The sequence below is a fragment of the Scardinius erythrophthalmus genome (assembly GCF_964197995.2).
Source record: "Scardinius erythrophthalmus genome assembly, chromosome: 1".
Classification (NCBI taxonomy): domain Eukaryota; kingdom Metazoa; phylum Chordata; class Actinopteri; order Cypriniformes; family Leuciscidae; genus Scardinius; species Scardinius erythrophthalmus.
Genome location: NC_138221.1, coordinates 63,291,760 through 63,312,627, shown reverse-complemented (window position 1 = coordinate 63,312,627; position 20,868 = coordinate 63,291,760).

The window sequence follows — 20,868 nt, the reverse complement described above, 5'->3', positions numbered from 1 at the left end:
GACTCATTTGCAGCCAAATATAAGTTCCCCATAAAAATGCGCCACTGGTACATTTACATCTTCTTGCACACCATTATCCTTGCTGTGATCAACGCCTGGCTCCTCTACAAACGGAACTAAAAAGTCCTTAGGTAATGGGGGTCCACCAATGAGGTCCCAGCAGAGAGGTCATGTGAACCACCAACGGATGTGCGTAGGGACATGGTCGCACATTTCCCAGTGAATACAGTGAGAGGACGCTATTCGAATACGCTCTGCAGGGAGTGCAATCTCCGTCTACTTTTCAGAGGAAAGGAACTGCTTTTGGGACTACCATTGCAAGTGAACACTGGACACTGTTTCTTTGACAGTTTTCAAGCTGTTTTTAATATTTATATTTTATGTTTATTTTTAATAAATTCTAATTCATAAAAATATGACTGTTGGGTGATTATTATTATTCATGGCATTTCCTGTTATGGTGCTATGTGAGCAATCCTCACTCTTAATGAGCCCTTAGTTGTTTTGTATATTTGTTCTGTCAGTGTGAGTGCAAATGCTGAAATTCTGCTCCCAAATAGGCCCAACGTTGCAATATTCTTTTTTGAAATAAAACTTACTAAAAACCTTAAAAACTTACTAAAACTTACTAAAAAAAATCCTTCATTATTTGCATCAGAGGCCTTCTACAACAACATCTGACAGGTGAACAGGTGTTTTTTTTATATATATATATTTGGGTCTGACAGGGTTAACTAGCCAGCGTTTTTTTTTTTTTTTTTTTGCATTTCATGTCAAAATTTCATATTCACAAAATCATGTCAAAAGACAAAATAGACATAGAGTCAATCTATTCAAACATTGATTGAGTAGATCGAGTCCATCAACTCCCTCAAAGCTTGCACAGTCGTATATCTCTTCATGGGTTTCTACTAGGGGTGCACGATATATTGAATCAATATTGTTATCGCGATATCACGTTGCTCGATATCATATCGAAAGTCTCGCGATATTTATGCGATATTTTGTTTATGATGCGTCCTGTCCGACATGCACTGTTGCATTTCCCCTGACTGATTTCCTGGTTCTACTTATCTACTTTTCCTGGTTCTATCAAGGAGAGGGTTTAACTTTTCATGCTACAGATTTCCAACAGTGGTCAGAAAGAACAGGGGAGACACTTTGTTTCACTTCTCCCTTGCTCTACCACACAGTCCTCACAACACACACACTTGCCAGCTTGACGCACACACCAGCGCGCAAGTATAAACATCAGGCCACCTGGCCACTTCATGCGTTATCACAGATCGGATAGCTATCTAATTTATCAAAACGATTCCTTTTACACCTGTTCACATAAATGTGTTTTTTGCAAAACGGATATAAATTCGATCTTCAATTCCCGCGCTATATGCAGATTTAATGGAGTTCACGTCACCGAACACAGTTATGAGCTGCATTATATGTATCATCAGCTAAAATGTCAAAATCAAATACCGCACTAATAGAGAACGGCAACAGCCCTGGTAAGATCATTTCACTTCTTTACTTTTAATGAAGATACTTGTGTGTAAAGCGTCTGCAACTTACTTTCACTTTGATTTGCGATAGTTTGCACGTTGGCTTGACCGGTAGATGCTCAGCTGATCATGCGGTGATGCGTGTTGCAGACGTAGCGTCGTCATATCTGGCCATAACATGCCATGTAGCCTATAGCACGTTCTCACACGTTTATTTTTTTGTGTTTTTGGGAGGAGTACATTTTACATATGTGGTTTCAACAACCAGATGCATTTACACTTCGTCCAGTTTCGTCTGGAATGCGGCCCAGATCTCCTCCTGAAGTGGTTTCAGCGATCAGATTCAAATCCGTCTCGAATGCGCTCAATAAACCCTATGTTGTAAGGAAACTTGTTTTATTTGTTATGAATCTATTTTGATACGTTTTCCCCTAACTTTTGTAGTTTTACATATGTTTAAAAATATCGAAATTCATATCGATATCGCAATATTCATTATCGATATCGCAATATCACTTTTTGTCAATATCGTGCACCCCTAGTTTCTACATTTCTCTCTGTAACGTAAGGCAGTTTTGATTTCTATGCTGTTGTAGATTTGATGATCCTGATTAACTTCTATCCGCTCCTTCTGGTTTATGCATATCTTCTTCTTCACTTGTTTATGGATCTGGAAAGGCTGTATCTGTTTCTGTAACAGCGCCCGCTATATAACAGTGAAAAAAATGTATTGCTGGAATATCTTGTCAATGGCAGGGAAAGAGTTAAAATATGTTTATTGTTTAATTTGAGCCTGCATTACACACTTGTCTGTATTCACATACACAGTGTTATGTGAACACACAAAGTCCATGTTGTTGTGGCCACATATGGTTATGCTTCTTAAGAGGTGTGTGTTGATGAACCCGCTGCTCCTGCACAGAGTGTTGAGTCTTTCCACCATTACCTCACGTCCTGCCACCCGTCGAGCTTTTGGATTGGCTGCAGCTCACAGCGGCCGGGCTCTCTGACCACACCCTGCAGTAGATGCATGAGGAATGAGGGATATCAAGCAAAATAAAGCACAGAACACAGAATAACAGAGAGAGGGATGACCCTGACCTACCTCCTCATGGGCAATGAGGGAATGATGTTATATATTTACTTGTACAGGGCAAGAGTGGGTTGATCAATGTAATAATGTGCCCTGCACTTTAAGGGTACGTTTACACTACAACGATATGCTTGAAAAGGAGAAGTTTGTCCTTTGAGTTTTCCTCGTACAGATGACACCATTGTCAAAACGATCCCCATTCACACGGATCCGCGAAAATTACTAAAAACACTGTATTGTGCAGCCAGACCATTAGATGGCGATGAAACACTATAGACTGAACACGTAATACGCATGTGCGTATTGTTTCGGTTTTAGGGGGTGTTTACGCGACTGAAAACTGAAAACTTTTTATGCGTTTTGGCCATATGACAACAGCGTTTTCGGGGCCTGAAAACACACATTTTTGAAAACGGATTTCAAAGTGCAAGTTTTTGAGAACTATTCAGTTAAAACAAGAATGAAAAACATTTCCATTTTTAATACATTTTTGTCATGTAAAAGTTCCCCTGGTAATAGTTATTTTAGTACATTAAGTTAAAATAAATGAAAATGAGAAATGTTTCCTTGGTAACTCGCTGAAATAAAATTCTTTGAATTTGTTTAAATTTTATTTCAATCAGTTTTTTTTTTTTTTTTTTAAGTAACGGAAGTTTATTTTTATTGTTTTATGTTTAGTTAAATTTAATAACCCTGAACCGGAGTCTAATTTCAAGGCATTTTACAAAGCATATGATGCAGAGCAGCACAAATAAATTTACAAAAAATAAATGTAAATTTACTTTAGAATTAATGACTTGACATTACTTTTTTCATCCCCAACAATATTATACATTTTAATTTGTACTAATCAATTTTGTAGCCCAACAGCACCAGTTCTAATGCTTAAAAAATGAAATATACATCATTGCCTTGCCAAGATTCTTTCCTAAGATGAACAATTATATAAAAAATGTGATTATTAATTTCAATGAACAGAATTTACTTTCAAATTTGGTGTGGTGCAACTAGATGCCATCCAAAACAAGCTGAAAACTGTTTCTGAATTACTTTGATTTGATTTGATTAGACAAAAAATAGTGAAATACAATAATAAAGTTAAAAACTTGTTTTCATTGCGGTCCTTGATGTGAGGCAATAACTTCATTCCTAGCTACGGGAACATTGGTATTGCATAGTATTATAAACACAAAAATTGCAATAAATTGACACATTTACAAAATTTACACTCATAATTAAACACATACACGCCATATTCCAATAAAAACTCATCACTAAAAACACATAAGAACCAACTTTTAACTTTCATACTAAAACTAGCCATATTTAAAATACTTTTATTATCCAGAATTTACACATTCCATTCATGAGTATTCAAAAAACCTACAACCATTCATAGATTTAAAATAACAAGATCCATAAGATTTTGCCTAGTATTATAATGTTTCTCACTTACCCCAGAGAAACATGTATTATGTTGGAGCTCTTTTACTGTTTATCTTGTGTGGCATTTTTAGTTTAAGGTTTGCTACTCCACTTATAGGTACCTAATAAAGATAAACATCAGCATGAGTAAAACAACTAAAACCTAAAACTAACCGTATCGATTTATTTTGAGCTTTTTGTAACTTATCCAACCACACACAAGACAAATCAGATATCCTTTACCAGACTTTAGTGCTGTTTTATCAGCAAATCAAGTGAGCTTCACACTGGCCCCGCTGACTCTTGAACAATAAAAACTGTAATTCAATTGTCGAACAAATTATATGCAGAAAAGAGAGCAATGCAACAACACTATGATGCTCAGGAGTTTCACATGACTGGTCGAGTGCCTCAGCAGGCGATCACTTGCAGTCCACATGCAGGGTTTTACACTTTCACAATGCAGTTGATTAATTGTACAGCCCTACCAAGATGCCACAGCACCATTAAAGAACCTTTATATAAAAGAGTGCAGTTTTTCAACCAGCCTTGATAAAGGTTGAGACTCCAGATAAGATCGCAGGGGCTCACAATCACATGGGTTTCTCCAGCAACTCTATCTCACGACCAATCCTTACGTATGCGTACGGGTGAGCAAAAGGTGGTTGATTCGTATACGGATTTGTCTAAACCCCAGTGATGGGTTGGTTTATGGGCGGGGGAAGGGTCAGGTCATTCATACGAATTCATACCAAATGGGAAACTCGTAAAATATGTACGATTTAGCAAAAATCATACAAATTAGTACGAGTGAGGTCATTTGAATTTGTACAAATCAGCCACCTCGTAAAATTTGTGTGATTAAAATTGGTTTCTCCTGTAACAGTTGTAAGGCATTCTCACAGATGCTATTCTAAGCTCGCTTCATTTCATCCCTGTTTGTTACTAACAACAAGATTTAAGCAGCTTTAGTCGGTCAGACCAGGCCAAGGTGACTAAACCGTAGTAAAACACAGCACAGCCTAACGTATCCACCCGAACCAACAACCTCCTGCCAGTTTATAGCGCACGAGTTCGGAGCACAGATTTAGACTGCTATTTTCAGATACGCACGATATACGTATATATAGTGTGGGATTTCTCCTTGACAAACATGACCTGTGAGTGGCTCATGAGGATGAGCTAAAGTATAAACACACACACATGCGTGTATGAATGCCAAGGCCACCCATGATTTCGAAGGAACCAGCCTTCTGTTGCCGTATTTCGTCAAGCTGTTCAGGGTGCAAAGAGAGATGGCCCAATGCCTTCAGTTTCAACACTCAAGATCCTCCCTCAAGCGACATTCCATTACTTTTATTCTCAAGTAAATGAAGAGAGAAAGAAGGCTAATCAATCACATAAATGAATGACTAACTATAAACAATTACGAACCTAGGAGAAGAATGAGGTTTAGGAATAAGGGTTGACACAGTCTAATCAACTTCTAGATTTATTTCAAGATTTGGAACAGGGAAAAAATGGATTCCATGTGTCACTATTAAAAGTGACCCGGCAACAATGTTTTTCTGTATTTTTGGATAATGGACATGTAAAATGTATTTTAAAGACCCTCCCCCTGTGGTGAAAATCAAGTTTTTTATGTTGTAATATGTGTCTATGTGGTGTTTTTAATGTACTTTAAAACAAACCATGTGTAAATTCATAAGTCAACACCATTGCTGAGTATTTTCTCCTTAAAACTGCAGTGACAGTCTCAAAAACACGGTTTGAAATCGCTGGTGTTTCTGACGTCACAAACTACCTTGTAACCAATCAGATCAACGTGTGATCGTCAACCAGTGGATCTCTGAGCTGGTGTGAGTGAGTGAAGGCGGGGCTCATTTGCATATTCATAGAGCCACATATACTTAATGAGGCAAGGGTGTAGAGTTACATTCAAGCTATATTTTAAGGCATGATGATTGATGAAGAATGATGAAGGAATTTTGGTGAAGATGAGTTTTAAGGGAGACAATTATTGACCACAGGAGGACTTTAAAACTATCCAGTCCATACCTACATTTTAAAAGAGCAAAAACTTAATGGTAGATGGTTGCTAAGATATTTTTATCTTCTAATTTGTCTGCTTTTTAAAATAATGTTCCAAATTCAGGCTCTATGCACAACATCGATGAAGATGTTTTTAAAAACAATCTCCAAATCTGTGTCAGCCAGAAAGAGCAGATAGAAGTCGCTTACACACAATTAAGCTAAAGTGATCATCAAATATTCAAAGTGATCATCAAATTTTCAAGCATAGGAAGCAAAACTGCATAACATTAGTGAATGAAATGTTGACCCATGAAGGACTGTGCAAGATTTGAGGATGTTGATGGACTCAACTGATTGAGTCAATAATGAATAACTGCAGGAACAAATGAGTAACACACTAATACAATTCTAGTAACTGCTATTAACTCACAAGAAACTCTGCTTAATGAATTAGTAAGTAATAGTGCTCAGTTGAATGTGGTAGTTCACTATAAGATAATCAGTAACTACTATTTTTTTCATACCTCCCAGAGTACTTCTAATAACTAATATAGAGGTTCATATTTAACATGAATAATGCACAATGTATTATTAATTCTAAAGTGAAGATCATGATAACCCACGGGTGTTCAAGTGTGACAGAATCCTTTAGAAAGATGTAATTTTAATGTTTTTGTAAGGTTTTGGATAGTCATGACTCAAGTGTTACTACATCTGTCTAAAGGAATTATCTGGACCAGATCTTCTAAAGTGAAGATCATGGTAATCCACTAGAAACGACTCAAATGTTACCAAATCCATCGGAAGGAACTGCAATCCAAAACCTTTCAAAAACCTCAAAAGCTTACAGTGACTTCTTATGAGTTATTAATGAGTTATTATGCTTTTTACTTAAGAATACTGATCCAAATAATTAGTAATTCCTTTAGAAGGATGTAGTAACATTTGAGTCATTAGTAGGTTACCATGATCTTCACTTTAGAATTATACATTATTCACATTATGAACATATCTAAAAGTTTCCCTAGGGACATTTTCCTCGCTGCATTCGCACCGCCAGTAGGAACTCTGAAGTGACGTAAACCGCGCTTGTTGTTGTGACATCTATTTTAATGGCGCTGATCACACAGCGCTCACATTCTCCATCTTCATGCGATCTTTTTAACAGTCCTGTCTAATACGTTATTAAATTGAGCTGTTATACAAAGAAAGTAGACAGTATTGGCGTTTGCCATGTGTTTGATGCCCAGTGTTGCTAGCTGAGCAAAAATAGCCTACATAATCATACGTAATAATCATAATCGCTTGGTCACTTCAAAGTAAGGATTTTCTCCTCAGCGTAAAGGTTGAGAGGCCCATCTATCACTGTTTTCCATGTTCGTAGAGTTAATTTGGAGTAAGTATAAAGGCTATACTATGTGATTACACAGCTTTTTTTTTTAAAGAGTCGGTGCCAGTGTTTCGCATATGTTCGGCCAATCAACGTATGGCAACTTTTTTTTGGTAAACGCTGGTGGAGAAGGAGTTAACTGTGGTAAAATCACTGTAAGGCGAAGCCTGTCACGGCTTCATAATCTTTTAAACACTCATGGAAATTAAAATAATTCCTCCATATTTCCCTCAAAAATAGAGCAAACTAATTAAAGTCTCTTATTCTTGTACACTGCTGTACTCATTGGTGCCATTTAACAAAAACTAAATATGAGCTATTTAACCAGCAAAAATGCAATGCTGTTACGTAAGTGAACACGTTTATGTGTCCGTCTGTGTGTTCATATGCAGTTCCTCATCCGATGTGGACATAAGAGGTTGTTAGTGTAGATGGGTCACGTGTCTTACGGCCCCTGTTAATTACTCCAGAGTTAATCGGTTTGAGAGAGCGGAACAGCTTTATCTGCAGCGTCTCTCTGCCTGTGCCCTGTACTCAAATGTTATATATGTACTTAAAGCCCTTGAGCTCGCAGATAAATGCCAAACAGGCCAAATTTTGAAAGATCCACAGAGTAGGTTAAAACCTGGTTGGTCAAAACACAGTCTGGTGATCTCTGGGAAGCAGCAGAAAAGAGTAATTTCCTTTAATCACACAAGATTGCTCAAGCATGTTGTGGGAATGAAAGTCATGCACAGGAAAATACATGGGAATAACGTTTTAATACTTTATTTGTACAAGAAAGGAGTATTATTTGTAAAACTGAGTTGCAGTTTTACATCTTTATATCTAAAAATGTTTAAAAGAGTACTTGTTATGGGAATAATTAATATGCTTTAAAAGAATATACTTTGGACACTTAACTACATGGTACAGTAATTGCAAGTGAATTAAAATGTGTTTACAATTTGATACTTAATTTGATTAATCGATTCAACAGTGCTATTGATCTGCATTACCAAACGTGGATATTTTACACCAGAAACATACACTGATGTACTATTTTATTTAATACTGTGAAGCTGCTTTGATACAATCTGTATTGTGAAAAGCGCTATATAAATAAAGTTGACTTGACTTGACTTGACTTTAAATATTAAATTCACTAAATTCACTTAACTGAACTTTAGTAGGACTGAAGTACATCTTTATATGTAATTTCATAATTACTTCTTGTCTTTAAAATATGGTTTAAGTTACTGCTGAATAAACTGACCAACAACTTAAAATATACTTTAATGTAATTTCTATTGTAACTTATGGAAGCTTGTTTCTGCCACTGAATAATAAATATATAATAATAATTGCGACTTTTTATCTCACAATTCTGACTTTTTTCTCACAATTGCGATATATCAAGTCAGAATTGTGACTTTTTTTCACAGAATTGCGAGATATGAAGTCAGAATTGTGAGAAATAAAGTCGCAATTCTGAGAAATAAAGTCGCAATTGCGAGATATAAAGTCACAATTCTGAGAAATAAAGTCGCAATTGCGAGATATAAAGTCGCAATTCTGAGAAATAAAGTCGCAATTGCGAGATATAAAGTCGCAATTCTGAGAAATAAAGTCGCAATTGCGAGATATAAAGTCAGAATTGCATGATATAAAGGCGCAATTGCGTGTTATAAAGTCAGAATTGTGAGATATAAACTATTCTGAGGTAAAAAAAAAAGTCTGTCTTTTTTTTCCTCAGAATTGGACTTTATATCTTGTGAGATATAAACTCGCAATTATGTGTTATAAAGTCAGAATTGCGCGATATAAAGTCGCAATTGCGAGAAAAAAAGTCAGAATTCTGACTTTATAACACGCAATTCTGACTTTATATCTCGCAATTGCGACTTTATTTCACGCAATTCTGACTTTATATCTCGCAATTCTGACTTTATAACACGCAATTGCGACTTTATTTCACGCAATTCTGACTTTAAGAAATAAAGTCAGAATTGCGAGATGTAAAGTCGCAATTGTGAGATAAAAAGTCGCAATTATCTTTTAAAATGTTTTATTTTGTGGCGGAAACAAGCTTCCATAGTAACTTGAATATCATGTATTTAAATATATTTGTAATTACACATTTGTAATTAATATAAAAATGTATAAACTTTCAATATAATATTGAAAACACACAACAGTTACATGTTCTTTAGTTTGTTAGTCAACACATCAAAATAAGTGCACTTCTTCAAAGCATGACACAAGATTTTTAAAACATGATTTAAAATGTACTTTACAGTAAAATGTGACTTTTTTGACTACAAGTGCACATTCAACTCTTTTGGCTTGAGCCAGTAATCACACAACTCAAACAGCCCAGATGTGCTTAAATGTGCAATGTCATCTGTGAAACAGCCATTTTGTCTGCAGGTTGAAGATACACTTGATCAGTTTCCAATTTCATTTTATTTTTTTGATAGATCCATCTGGATGTTCACAGACACACTTACCTGATTAGAAAAGCGGTGCCAATCTGTAATGCTGAGTAACACTCTGTAACGCTGTGTGTATGTTTATACAAGCCATCTAAGTGTGTGTAATCATCTCCAGCCAGGGCCTCTGCGGCTGTCATGTTTCTGGTACAGACCATCTGCTGCATGAGGCTGCCGTGATTCCAGCAGAGACATGAGAGAACAATCTGCCAAACACACACACACACACAAACACACCGTAGTGCCTCCCAACTGCTGCTCACTCAAACTACAATCCTAGACCAGGTATGTCAAACTCAGTTCACTGTCCAGCAGAGTTCAGCAACACCCCTAATTAAACACACCTGATCCAGCTAATCAAGGTCTTCGGGATTACTAGAAACTTCCAGGCAGGTGTTCTGGAGCTCCACTCTGCAGGACAGTGGCCTTCCAGGAGCGGAGCTTGACACGTGACCTACACCCCAGCTCTACTACGACCCCTAAAACACCCTTGGCACCTCTTGTGAAAAAGAAGTGCGCTTAATTGTATTTAACATGCATTTGTTGTGCACTTCAAAACTTGAAAGTATGCATTTAAAAAAAAGTGGCTAACACTTTATTTCGATAGTCCACTTTAGACATAACTATAAGTAACTGTGCAACTACATGTCAGCTAACTGTCATTAGAGTATTAGTAGACTTATATGTATGCTTAATATCTGCTAACACATTATTTTGATGATCCCCAACAGATTTTCTACTGACTATAAGCAACTACAAGTCAACTTATTCTAATAACCCAAACCTGAACCATAATCTAACAGTCTACTGAGAGTCTACAACATGTCTTCTAATACTCAAATGAGAGTTAGTTGATATGTAGTTACAAAGATACTTATTTAGAAGATGTCGAAAGTGGATTATCAAAATAAAGTGGAACCAAAAAATATACTTGCAGATAATATAATATTAAAGGCACAGTATGTAAGTTTCGCCACTAGAGGTCGCTTATTCAAAACAAAGGCATTGCTTGATGACGCCGCGCATGAGTGTGGAATCATGGGAGTGTTGTCTTCACCTCCACAGCCGATGGAAAGCAATCCAATGGGACTTCATGTTATTGAATGAGCGAATGTATTAAAGTTTCATTAACGTTACTGTGATATGAAGCAGGACGGGAGCGAGAGCCGCAGGACATTTTACATAGTTGTTTTTGTAATGCTAATATGCCGCAGTCGCCCGCTGACGCTCCTTTCTTTTTGTTGTTTATGTTTATTTTATGATTATAGTTACGTTTAATATCCGTCACGGATAATTTTATTATCATGTTAATTTTCATCACTTAAATTCACATTATTTTATTTAATTCTAATAAAACAGCCACAAGTGCTGAATTTCTACTCATACAGGTGACTTTATTTTTACGAATAAAATAAAATAAAATTAAATTGCAACTTCATTATTTCAAATGTGTAATTACAAATATATTTAAATCACAAATATATTTAAGTCATTTCATTTATTTGCAATTAACGTGTAATTATTGGGTAGGATTAAGGGATGCAGAATATGGTCATGCAAGCATTAATATTTGCTTTAAGTACTAATAAACTAATAAATAAGTACTAATAAACAGCCAATCTGCCTGTAATATGCAAGTTAATAAGCAACTAGTTAATAGTGATAACTGCTCTGCAAACTAAAGTGTTACCAACTTTTCATGTACATGTCAACTTATTCTACTTGCTATATTTTGAGAATAAATGCATGGCATCAAGAATTGAATTTGAATTTAAAAAAATGAATTTAAAGTTGTAATGAAAGTAATGTCAAAGAGGACAAAATTCTAAAACGTTAAACAGCAAAACCGCTAAAAGTGGTTTAATGTACTAAAACAGTGACCAAAGAGAACAGAATTTATTTAGTCATAAACACTATCTATTGCCAAGACAAGAACACAGTGTACAATGTTTTTACGTTAAGCATTTTATCATCCATAGAAAACCATTACAGATAATTGTCCTCTTTGATTGACTTTTCCTCTACAATTTTACATCACTTATGTTGGGTAAATTAAGTTTATGAACATTTATGGAACAAGGAAAGTCATCTTACTTTCAAGTCATATCATTGAGGGTGACCCACCAACGCTATCTCACGACCAATTCGTACGAATTCGTACGAATGATAAAAAGTTGGCTAATTCGTACTAATTTGTACGACCTCACTCGTACAAATTTGTACGATTTGTCTAAACCCACGTGATGGGTAGGTTTAGGGGCAGGGTCAGGGGTCAGGGTATGAATTCATACGAATTGGCCAATTCGTAAAATATGTACGATTTTGCAAAAAAACGTACTAATTCGTACGAGTCAGGTCGTATGAATTTGTACGAATAAGCCACCTCGTAGAATTTGTACGTTTTCCCGTGAGATCGGGCTCGACCCACACACAACATTTGCATTAAAGAGTATACTTTTCTGTTCTGCTCTGTATGGACATTTACATTTTATATTAACTAAAGCTTCTGTTTGTGTCATTGCCAAGGAAAACTTTCTGACATTCACAAACCAGTGAGCCACTGTCCTAGACACAGACTACTGTGACCGTGGTGTAAAGACATCAATATGGCCTTCAGAAATGTCTTAAAATAAATGTCTAGCTTAATTTGTTCAATTTCTATAAGATGAACATCACTCCATCATGCTCTAAGGCCTGTCATTGTACAGCCTGATACTCCAACACCACCGCTGACCTCTCTTTTAACGTCTTGGAGAACAGGTACAGTAAACAATAACAAACATACGCACTACCTTGACAAACTCACACAAGGGTAAATGCATACGACACTCAAACACACACTCAGATGAACACACACTTGGCTAGAGTTTAGTGAATGCTGCAAACCGATTTAACTGCCACCCCTGAGGCTTCCACATTATAAGCAACCTGCTGTGTCGCCGCGCTCCCAAACAGAGCCGTCTTTATACCCACCAGTGCTGCAGTGACTGCAGGCCATTTATCTGCAAAGATTTATTAGATTTATTTTATTAGATGAAAAAAAAAAGAAAAAAAATCATGTTCACAGAGACCCTGCTGCTTTGAGCCATTGCTGATTGAGTTTAAACCACTTTTTCAGTTCAGGAAACACTTGCTTTAGTACAACATCCACCTGAACACTCAGCAGAAATGCAGCAAGACACACTTCTGTTTGATAGTTGAGCTCGTAGTGTACAGACCACTGAGGCAAAGTACATAGAGTAATACACTTAAAGTCTAGTCCACTTTGAGAGAGCAGAGAGATAAAATGGAGTGAAGAGTAGTCAGAGGAGATTCACTTATTCAGTTGGCAGACATTATATTAGTAACTTTGCAAATTCATGGCAATAGCAGTATTAGTAGACTTTAGTAGACTGTTAGTACACTGTTAGGTGTTAGTGCTAAGGTTAGTAGAATAAGTTGACATGTAGTTGCAAGCAACTTATAGTCAGTATAATGTATGTTTGGGGAGCATCAAAATAAAGTGTTAGCAGATATTAAACGTAGGGTAGGCAATTTTCAGAGAGGCTAGTATTAGCAAGCTAGCTTTGAAAACATAAGATCCCGCGTCTTCAGAGCATCTCCAAAGCCACACCTCCTTCAAAACACATGAACGCGTACAGCAGGGAGCAAACATGGGCTGCGTCCGAAAACTGATAAACGCTGCCTTCTGAGGACACATTCCAAGGTTGGAAGGTATAAATGCACGTTAGTTTCACTTCCTGTCTCCTGAGATACCTTCATTTTATCGATTTTTGAAGGCAGCATAGATCTATCCTTCGTTGCCTTTGATATACCAGAATCCTGTGCTTTCCATTCTTTGAATTGGTTGAGCAAAAAAAAATGGCATCTGAATGTTGCGGCTGGTCATCAGTTTGTGTGTAAATGTACATTTTTGTTCAACGTTTTTCACTTATGATGTCATTTAAATTACTATTGGAGTCTTTAAATATTCTCTTAGTTTTCACCAAAGCTCGCTCTATTTTGCTGTAGATCATTAAACCATTACGCTGCCTCAGAAGTATGTCCGAAATCAACCTTGTGCGCAAACGCTGCCTGCAAAATCATTGCCTGATAGGGCACCTACGTTTTCGGATGCAGCCAAAAGCATCACAAGAGATGGCTTTAAATTATCTAATGTCTCAAAGCACATTACATTACAATAATAATGAACACAAACAACTTAAAGAGCACTTACCTTTACACCTGACTGCTGCAGATTCATTTCGCCGTTGATAGTGTTGCCATTGAAACACAGTCACGAACCGCTCCGTGTATAACGCCATGGGTTTCCATCTCTTCATAAATAACAGTAGTTGTGGCGTGAACGCAGCAGAAGCGTGTTGTTTGGGTTCAGGAGGAACTGTGAAAGGTTGGCTGCTGATTCGTTTGCGGCGCTCAGTGACTGACGTCTGTCTAACTCTGCATAGCCTCATGAAACACACTGATGACGTGTGATGTCTGTGAGGTCTGAAGATACACACGTTCACAGGCAGGACATCGTATCAGATTGAATGCAATGATTGGACGAACATTTTATTGCCCTAACCTTTCCACAAATGATATACATGTAAATACATTTAGACAACTTAACTTAGTGATTGCTATCAGGATGTGAAGAGACTTTTAACCAGAATAACAAATATATACTGTATGTATATATATATATATATATATATATATATATATGGAACAAATTGCCTACCCTGCCTTTAAACAGACAGTCTACTAATACTCCTATGACTGCTAGTTGACATGTAGTTGCAAAGTTAGTGGATATAGTTAGTATACTTATAGTTATACTTATAGTTAGTAGAAAGTGGACCATCAAAATGATGTGTGACTTTGTTATGAATTTAAATCAGTAAATTCCTCTTTCTGTCATTCCAATTCAACGTATTTGATGAAACATGTTTTCATGTTTTATGGGGACTTTCCATAGACATAATGATTTTTTAAACTGTACAAACTGTATATTCAAACCCCTAAACCTAAGTCTACCCCTAAACCTACTCATGGCAAAAAAACAAAAACAAAACTTTCTGCATTTTTACATTTTCAAAAAAACATCACTTAGTTTGATTTACGAGCTGTTTTCCTCATGGGGAACAAAAAAATTCCCCACAAGGACAAGGATTAAGGATATTGCCATCTCTGTGGGAACATTTGTCCCCGTAATGTAGGGTTTACCAGGACCACACACACACACACACACATTTCCATCTTTGATTTGATTACCTTGCCTCCAAGCATCTATACGGGTACAGTGTTTATAGTATTGCTGTTGGAGGTGAGGGGCGTCTCACACATACCTCTACCATAAAAAAGTCAAAGCTCTCTGCATCTCCCATCGGTGGCACATTATTACAAAAAGACAGACTGTTGCGCAGAGGTGTTTTGTGGAGCCAGCACATTTCCTCTCCTCTCAACACATAAACACACACAGTCACTCTCTTCACTGTGCTTTAAAGTCACTGTGTTCTTACAGTCTCTTGTCTTCTCCTCTTCATCTTGCATCATAAAGTGCCTCGCCAACATTGAGGAGAAAAAGGCTTGAATAAAGAATAAATATTTTAGCAATGCATCGAAAAAAGTGTCGTGCATTAACCAGAAGCCATTGATCAAAAGATCGTTAAAATCACGAGAATCATAAATTCAGAGGCCAAACTATTGATTAATGTGACTGAAAGGTAATGTACCTGAAATATAATTTTTATGTAAATTAAAAAGTCATGCATTAACATATTATTGTAAATCACTAGTAGAAATAAAAAAGTACTGTAAGATGGTAACAGTGTATAAATTGCTACTCTCAACACTGACAGCCAATCACTGCTCTATATACTGAAACAAAACACTGATACTAATGTTGTAAAGAGACACTAGCTCTGCTCCAACCCTCAATCAGATGGCTTGAATACTATATAGTATATATATATATATATATATATATATATATATATATATATATATATATATATATATATTATAATATATATATTAATATATTAATATATATTAAATATATATATTAATATCTATTATATTAATATAATAATATATCTATTTTTTTCTTCTGAAAAACAAAACATCATCATGTCATTTAGCTTCTGAAGAAAATATATTTTGTTTTAACAATGTTTAGAAATCACAAATATTTTTTTAAAGTAGTGATATAACTATATTTATTGGTTACACATTGACATCTTGTCAGTATATCAGTATTTCCACTAAATACCAGTACTCTGATCACATATATCTATTCTAATGTAACTAAAGGTAGGTAGGTTTTTTTTTTTTTTTACTAGTTTATTATTTATAGCATTATTGTGCTGCCTATCTTTTTTGGCATCGGGAGAGCACATATAATGTCTAAAAATGGGTCTAGGTACAGTACACTTCTGTAAGACAAACAGAACCTAAGATAATTTGATCTGAAAATGCGTGAAAGCTTTTTTAACAAACATCAATTAATATTTTTCATTTTTGGAGTCAGATGAAACAAAGAGGTAATTAAATTGCTTTGCCACGCTGAAAAGAAGGTAACATGCAGTAAACCTTCACCCGCTTCACCCGTCGTTGGACCGATTGGGCGGCCGTACACTAAATTTTCGGTTCAGTAAGATTTGAAGAAAGAAATTAATAATTTTATTCAGCAAGGATGCAATACATTGTCCAGATGTGACAGTAAAGACTTTTACATTGTCACACAAAAAAAGTTTCAAATAAACGCTTTCTGTTAATCAAAGAACCCACAAAAAATAGGAAGCAGCACAACTGATTTCAACATTGATAATAATCAGAAATGTTTCTTGAGCATCAACTCATATTAGAATGATTTCTGAAGGATCATGTGACACTGAAGACTGGGGTATAATGATGCTGAAAATTCAGCTTTGATCACATGAATAAATTACATTTTACAATATATTTAAAACAATTTACTTTAAATTGTATGAATATTTCACAATGTCACTGTTTTTACGGTATTGTAAACTTAATCATAACTTTAATTATACGTATATATGGCAATCAACTCAATATGTTAATATTGTGAGTTTAAGTGTCTCCAAACTTTTGAAAATATATGCGTGTTCGATTGTTCGACATTTCATTACGAACACCTACAAATATTAATGAGATCACGTTGGTGAAACTGCAGGCAGGACCCTGACTCAAATAAGCACATTAGTTACATAAAATGCCACAAGCTCACCCTCTATTCCGTTTTATTTGTTTTTGGCAATTAGGGCTGATAGGTCCACTGAGGCCTCAGGAAAGCAGAGACTTTCTTTAATTGCTTCATTAAAAAATGCTGATTCCAAACCAGCTCTGTCAAGTTGAAATACAGCTCCTTCTTTCTCCTGTGCTGCGGATGAGGTAGAAATAATGTATATGCGAATAAAATGCGATGATTTAATAGAGCAAGCGAATAACTTAATGAAAAACTATGCTGTGAGGGCTAGTAAGAAGGTAGACATACATACTGTACAAGTACATCATTGTATGGCTGCTGGAGCGAGGTTTACTGAAAAGCCATGTGTCACAGTTGTGAAAGAAAAGCACCTTCAATGTGTCTACGAGTCACATCAGGTGAGGAAACTGCACTGGCTCCAAATGCACATGATGAACTGGCTGATGTGCTGTAATGTCTTATTTAGCCGTGGTGGCTCGCTGTGACTGTTCCCATCTGCTCCAGGTCATAAGCAGCTCAGCTCAGACGACCCAAACACTTTGAGCTCCGGCCAAAATCTCTCAGAGGCCCTTCATAGCCGTGATGACGTCTAGTCACCACCCAGTGATAAAAGCTATTCATCAGACATCCAGAAGAAGATAAGACTCACTCCATTCAACTCGAGTAAACAACAAATTATAAACTGGATAAACCAGTTTACCAAATCGGACTGAATTGTCTGATATGGTTCACGGCTTGAGTCAGCACAGATCTACAGAAGTTATTTTATCAAACTCAAACTTACTTTTAAACATGCCTGATAGTCACAACAACTATGAGTATCAAAGAATATATGATTCTATGATGCCTACAGTTCCAATTCAGCCAGTCACATTCGACGTTACGTCAAACTGACGTCATGAGGTCTCGTCTGGGAGCCCAATCACCTCCAAGTGGTAACAAAATGAGCCATTGGACATTGGCCAGTGAGATTTGCATTTTTTAAAAAGGTTTTGCAAACGCACAGATTAATAGTCTATTTATTTACTCCAGAAACTAACTCTACGAACATGGAAAACAGTGATAAATGGACCTCGTGACCTTTACGCTGAAGAGTACGTAACCTCCAACGCAACTTTGAGGAGAACAAGCGAAACATGGTCATGTTCTGCTCAGCTAGCAACACTGGACATCAACCACACGGCAAACGCTAATACTTTTTCATATATGGTTTACTTTCAATGTATAACAGTTGTATCTAATAACGTATCAGACAGGACTGTTAGACAGATCGCAAACTAATGAACATGGAGAATGCGAGCACTGTTTGTGTGCTCAGTCTCTGGTTGGCGTTCTCAGCACCATCAAAATAAAGGTCCGACATGTCGTCAAAATAAAAGTCACAACAACAAGCCCGGCTTATGTCACTTAAGAGTTCCTACTGGCGGTGCGAATGCAACCAGGAAAACGTTCCTATGGGAACCATTAGTTCTTGGGGAACCACCCTGGTGGATAGTTCCTGGAACTAAGTTCCTAGAACTATCTGGTGCGAAAGCCCTTAAAGGTATCTTGGTAAAGATTTTGGCAACAAAATGATTTTGTTTATATACAATTACTCATATCAAGTTAAAAATGTTGCTTTAATCTCCTAGCACGCAAGTAACCAAAAACTGTAACAAGGAGAAAAACCAGGCTATCATAAGAGGAACCAGTTCTACTCGAGCTATCATCATCAAAGTTCTCCAAATTTCAAGTCCAAAGTGGAGGGGAGATGTTACGTCTCCCCTGCTTTTCAGTATCGGGATTGATGCCATTTTTACGCCAAACAACTTTCTGTTGATGTTCACAGATGATAGCGCCATATTCGCTGATACAGATGCAAAGGCCACCAACATCCTACCACATCACCCAATCTCACGGTCTAAGCATCAAAGATGACAAGATAAAAGTTGTAGAGATTGATGGATCACAGGTCAACGTTCACCTCGAACAGGTCAAAGATTTCAAATATCTGTGATTGCTGTTGCAGGAGAAAAAAAAGTGGCATCTAGCACCAAAGTCCACAGCAGGATTGGCCAGGCAAAAGTAGCGTTTGCACGGCTCAAAGAGTGTTTCTGGAAAAAGGCCAAAATCTCCAAAATTCAAAGACCAAATTCTGGTTGTACCTCTTTGTGATCCCCATTATAATAAGGAAATGTGGACAATGTGCAACTGCCAACCTTAAGTTGAATAATAAATAATAATTAAAAATATCTATAAACTTTACACATTCAAGGCTTTTTAACGTTTTTTTTTTTTTTTTTTTTTTAGAAAAACTTAAAACAAGGTTGAATGTTTCACTTACAAACTTTACATGTTTGAGTTTGAATGACAAACTTTGATTTTATTTAAAAAATGAATGTTGTCATACACCTACATCCTTACAAAAACAAGTTGTAGACTGTTACACATTTTCCAATTTGTATGGTTAACAAAAAGTGGTTTTCTACTGCATCTTTTTAAATAGGAAATTGAAAAGTCTTGCTGTGTTAATTGAATGGGCCGCAGTAGGAGAAATTGAAATTCAGTGCAACACTGTTTCTTCAGTTTTCCCTAGGCAGCACATTACAGCATAAAGGTTGGATAGCATTAAGCAGTCATTTTAATATCCGCCATATTTGTTTAAGCCCCCATCTTAGTCTGAAATATCACTGTGGGCCATTGATTATCGCTACAGATGGCCATGTGAGGTAACAGCAGGCGAAAGAATTGAACTCGGGACTCCACACACACACACACGTTGATTACATACACGCATACAGTCAAACCCACATATGCACTTTTTACAGTACAGTTAAAGTAGATTGCAGCATGTGTTATCTCTAGCCAATACATCATACATATTTCCTGTTCTCAGGGGGAAATGTCACAGCTGTGCTTGGAAAGATGACAGGCCCAGAGTTTCATTCAACGAGGATTTGAACCATCTAAGAAAAAAAAGCAAAAAAAAAAAAAAAAAAAAGCAAGGTATTTCTGAGTCAAGAGACCCACACTCCAGAACACCCCCAATTCTTCTGGCTTGTGTGCACCGTTTGTTCTTCCTCGCAGCTGAGCTCTCTGCTCTTCCGTTGTTCTGGTTGACTGCAGTGCAGACCACAGCTCTACATTCACCAGCCCAGCTGGTACTGTCATATGTTTAACTAAAAGACACACACACTCAAACCAGACACACAATATGACACTTTAGATTGAAACACAGACACATCCACATATTGGCTCTCACACGTGGGTAAGGTGTCACATGTTACCCAGGAAGAGAACGCCAGACGGATTAATCCTCAAGGTCATGGGAAATATGATTGCGATGGGCTGCATTTGTTCAGAAAAGTGGATATCTGTGTAACAGTTATGAATGGATAAATCAGGCTCAAATGTGTTTTTAGAAAAGCATTTCTCTAAAATTTCCAAACTAAATTACTCTTGGAGAAAACATCTATTAAGCTGTTAATATGTTAATATTAAGTTTTGAACATGCAATACAGATACAGATTTTCATACAAGTGTATTGCCCGGTAGATCAGCACGTTACAATTCAAATCAACCACGCAGGACATCGGTTCTGACTGGATCTCTTCCCAAATCGTGCCACCCTAACAGTTTCGTCTCATTTTGTTTTCCGTTTACGACAAATTCAATAGTTTATCTTCATAGTCTTTGTCATTCAAAACCGTTTTTTATTTAGTTATCGTCTCCTTTTCGTCAGTGAAAAAATGTTGTTGACGAAA